Source organism: Gavialis gangeticus, unplaced genomic scaffold, assembly GCF_001723915.1.
Source record: "Gavialis gangeticus isolate Ggan-Ray unplaced genomic scaffold, GavGan_comp1, whole genome shotgun sequence".
Taxonomy (NCBI): Eukaryota; Metazoa; Chordata; order Crocodylia; family Gavialidae; genus Gavialis; species Gavialis gangeticus.
Window position 1 is genome coordinate 33,517,884 of NW_017728998.1, and position 5,180 is coordinate 33,523,063.

Sequence of the window (5,180 nt, forward strand, 5' to 3'; positions counted from 1 at the left end):
TTGGGGTTGGGGGGTTCATGGCAGAGTCCCCCATGTGGCATGGGACAGTGTGGGGAAGCAGAATCTTGAAACTGGGCTGAAAATCCTGGCTGAATTGTCCACTGTTAGAATTGAAAAAGTAGTGTAGAGATGGACCTACTCCTTGAAATTAATACCCTTCCTGTTTTGCTAGTTTATTTATTTGCCCTGCGGAGGTTTGGCATTTGGGTTTCAGAGGGTGTGTCTACATGTGCATTAATGTACTGTAATTATGGCGCATTAAGTTTAGTACCTGTAATAATAGAGACTAATATAATGTGCCATAATTGACACTACTGCGCATTAGTGCAGATGAATGCTTTAAAATGATGTTAATAAACATTAGACTCAATCTACTGCACATTAGCATGGTTTCTGCCAGCTGCACTAATGTGCAGTAGAATTACCCTTCTGTACATTAAGCGTCTTGTGTAGATGTGCTCAGAATGTCTTAGATGAATCTTATTGAGAAGAGCTGGGCTGGTATGTAACTGTTGGATGACTCTGCAGTAGGACTGTGCAAAGCTTCAGTCGCTGATTTGATTTGGTGGAGATTTGGCCTGATTCGGGGGTCAAATCTCTGAATCTGAATTGAATCAGGAGACCCTTTAATCTCTCTGAATTGAATCAGAGAGATTAGATGATTCGGCCATAGACACAGCTTTAAATGTTTTTTCTATATACCTCAAAGTACCAGGTGGCTCGTGAATGCTGAGATAGTGGGGCAGATGGAATGTCCCATGGGAATGTGGGCAGGTCCCCAGTATGCTTGGCAGTGGACCCGGAAGTGGACCAGAAGGTGGACCGACTGGTGCCTCCTGGGCCTGGGGTTGCACTCGGGGTCCCCCCCGTGGCTGATCACCAAGCTCAGGAAGTGTGGGGGAGGGTTCCCCACCAAGCACATGGGGGACACACCCGCACTCCTGTGGGACACTCTGTTCACCCCACAATCTCAGCATTCACAAGCCGTACCTGGTACCTCAAGGTATGTAGAAAAAACATTTAAAGCTGTGTCTATGGCCAAATTGCTGGTTCTCTGAATCAGCATCGAATCTTCAGATTCAGATTCAGCCAGATCGAATCATGACAGCAATCCAAATCAATGAATTGAATCACTATCCCCCAAATCGGCCTGATTCCAAATCTGAATCAGAATCGAATATGGCCCACTTCGAACACCCTTACTCTGCAGAGCTGTGGAGATATTCAGACTTCACAGGGGAGTGCAACTAATCAACCAAATTCAAGGTTACCTTCAAATATCTTCAGGTCAGGAGCATGCTTGGTGACTTTAAGGCCTACTAAGGTTGAAGTTTCAAAGTAGATTTTTATGGGTGCTTTTCTGCAACTTTTTTCATTGAGAAAATGGGTGATATGATTATTAACCTTTGCTAAGAAGTCACAAGTCATAGTGCTGCTACATCCTGCTTTCTTGTTTGGTCCTTACCTTGCTTTCTTTTTAATTCTGCGACTAAAAAAGGGAAGATTAATCTAGACCTTCAGACCATGTAAAAAGTTCAACTGATTTTAGAGGAGTCATGTCATTTTATATCAGTGGAGAATCTGTTTAGGACTGATGACAGTCATTTGGGACAATTTTTAAGTGGGCTAAATGGAGTCTAACAAGATAGTTTTAGGTTCAACTACCAAATATCATCTCCTCAGATCCCCTTCTTGCTCCATGGCTTCTTGTATATACCATGGGGGTTTAATTCAGTTTAGTTCTCCCTAAATTGAAATGGTGGGTTTTTAAAAACACTGCTTCAATTTAGGGAGATATACCCTGAGCGAACCCCCCATGGCATGTACACAAGGGTGGGGGCCTGATCCTTACCTGCCTCTTCAGCAGTGGGGAGGTGGGGTGAGCTGTCAGCAGGCCATGCAGTCCCTGAGCTGTGCAGGGAGCCCCAGGTGGCGCCCACCTGCTGGCATCCAACTGAGGTGGTCTCGCAGCCATGGTGCAGGTGGGGGTGGGGATGGAGGGTGCCGCAGCCATGGTGGCAAGCAATGGACCTCCGCACAGCTCAGGCCAGGCAGGCAGGCTCCGGGGAAGGGGAAAAAAAAAAGAGATCAGGCTTGTCGCTTTTTTTTTCCCTTCAGTGGAGCCTGTCTGCACAGGCTGCCACTGGGTCCTACAGCCCCTGAGCTGCACGGGACCCGCCAAGCCCCAAGCAAGTCGGCTTCCAGCACCCCATGAACTGTTGCACTTTCTTAGGTAGCCAACTAAAATACTTCAGAGGTGTTTTATCTTGCTATGTACCAAAGTAATTTAAAATGGAATACGCTGCTGAGCGTGCAAACAGCAATGCCATTAAAGTGGTGCAAAAGGGCATTTAAGCCACTTTAAAGGCTAATTTTGCGGCATGTACAAAGGCCTCATATGATTCAATTTTGGTTCTAGAAAAACGTTTTCCATGGTTACCTGGTAATATCATTATGCAATCTTGATAGAGTTTGTAGACTTGTCAAGCCTTTTTTAGTTCACAAACCACATTTCATATAATTAAAGTTCACTCTCTCACCTGAAAAGGGCAATTCTTTTTTCAACGGCAAACCTGAATTATATATATCACAAATAGGAAAACCATATTACCTTTTCACAGACCATTCCTGCTTCCAAAAAGAATAAGTATTTGTGCCACATCCTCTTCCATATTCTTGTTAATATTTTTTTTCTTTTTTACTCCCTTTCCCTATTTTTTCTGCACTTATCTATATCACGCCACCATCTTAGTTTTTCTTTTCCACTTTGGCCTGTCTTTGCTTTTGCTACAATCTCTCCAGACTAGAATGCAAAGCAAATGAATCTAAGTTTAAAGCTGAAGTATGTTAGATCAGTGGGTTTCAACCTTTTTTCATTTGCAGACCCCTTTGGAAGTTTTGAATGGAGGGATGAACCCCTTTGAATTGTAAGTATGGACATTCACATACTTTTGATTGATCAGCCATCTTTCGTGGACCCCTTAGTCATAACCTGTGGATCCCCAGGGGTCCACAGACCACAAATTGAAAGCCGCTGTGTTAGAAGCATCCATAATATCACTGGTTCTGTTTAAAGCTGTGGTTTTATGTTTTGTGTGTACAAATCAATACATTTTAACTCTATCAATTTCAAAAGTTCAGGGAACTTAGTAGTTCAGTGTACCTTCTCAGCTGTATAAAAGGCAACAGTTAACATATTATCTTAAAGCTTGCAGGGTAAGGAGAAGTAAATATATTGTATTTTACCATGAGGAAATTGAGGAAGAATGGATAAGAACTTTGTCCATGTCTACATGGGAAATTTGGCAAAATTAGGATTAGAGCTCAGGAGTTTCTGGGTCTTATTGGCCTAGAACTTAGACCATCATGGTGAAGGAGGAAAGTTGAAGCCACTTAAGAAGTTGTTCAGGTATTCCAGATTGCTCATCAAATTGCTGGCTCTTCCGCAGCATGTATGCTCCAATGATTATGCACAATGGCAGATTTTAAGGGCAGATTTTTCAGCTGTCATTCCCTTGCTTTTCCCAGTCCTTTAACATTAGCTAAATGCAGATGTTGTGTGTGAGTCAGTAATAAAACTGAAAATTAGCATTTTTCAGCAAGAGAGGCTGATGCAGGATGCTCCAATAAATAACATTACAAGGGCTCATATTCTGCCATCATTCATTACAAAGCCCTCTTCAGCTCTTGATTCAATGATGTTTTACTACCCAAGTGGCACCAGGGGATATTTCTGGACAATCTTTTCTTTAGATATAAGGCATAATTTAGTCATCTTTGTCTGCTTTCATGGTCCTGTCAAAGCCCAGCTATGCCCTCTATGGGCCTGACAGAGCTGCCAACAGCACTTGTTCCCCAGTGAAAATTCTGGCTGCTTAGGAAATAAATGCACCAGGATTGGGAAGTGTAGCTCATTGCATCCTCTTTCATAGATTCATAGAAATTTGGGTCAGAAGGGACCTTAGTAGTTCATCGAGTCCAACCCCCTGCTCTGGGCAGGAAACAGCACTGGGGTTAGACATGCACCACCATGTGAACTTCCTTTAGTTATACATGTGAACTTCCTTGCTACTTATACAATGGCTATCAACTTGGCAAACACACTAAGTGCCTGCAGAGCTAATAACATGATCATGAGCTGAAAGAGCCAAGGTGTTCTAGTTGGAGCTGTACATTCTCACAGGACTGGGCACAGGCAGGGAACTTAACATGCACACCTGTTACTGAGTTCCGTATCTGTACAAGAAAAGCCATGGTTTGGCCCTTAATATCTCTACTGTGTTTTCCACAACTAGGCTTGATAGAATTCTAAACCATTACAAATGTACAAATAACATAGCAAACTCTAATACCTTGGAGATACTATTGCTCTAGGATATTAAAAAGCCTAACGTGTCTTTTTCCAACAGCTCTTTCCTTGTCATTCTTTTCAAAAAGGAATCAGAGTACATTACAAGGGATACACAACCAAAAGAGGAACATAAGAACACCAGCTCTTCATAGTTTCATAGTAGGTAGGGTCAGAAGGGACCTGAGCAGATCATCAAGTCTGACCGCCTGACATGGGCAGGAATGGGTACTGGGGTCAAACGACCCCGGCTAGGTGATTATCTAGCCTCCTTTTGAAAACCCCCAGGGTAGCAGTGAGCGCCACTTCCCTTGGAAGTTGGTTCCAGATCCTAGCTGCCCTGACTGTGAAGTAGTGCCTCCTGATGTCTAGTCTGAATCTACTCTAAGTCAACTTATGGCCGTTATTCCTCATTACGTCAGGTAGTGCTTGGGGGAACAGGGACTCTCCCATAGCCTGCTGGTCCCCTATGACCAGTCTGTAGATGGCCACCAGATCCCCTCTCAGCCTTCTCTTGTCGGGGCTGAACAGGTTCAGGTCCCATAGCCTCTGCTTGTAGGGCCTGCCTTGCTGCCCCCTGATCCTGCGAGTGGCCCTCCTCTGGACCCTCTCAATGCTATCCACATCTCTCCTGAAGTGCAGCGCCCAGAACTGAATGCAGTACTCCAACTACGGCCTGACCAGTGTCACATAGAGTGGGTGGATCACCTCCTTGGACCTGCTCGTGATGTATCTATGGATGCATGACAAGGTGCGATTAGCCTTCTTGACTGTGACCCCCACATTGGCGGCTCATGTTCATTTTGGAATCAATAATGACACCAAGATCCTT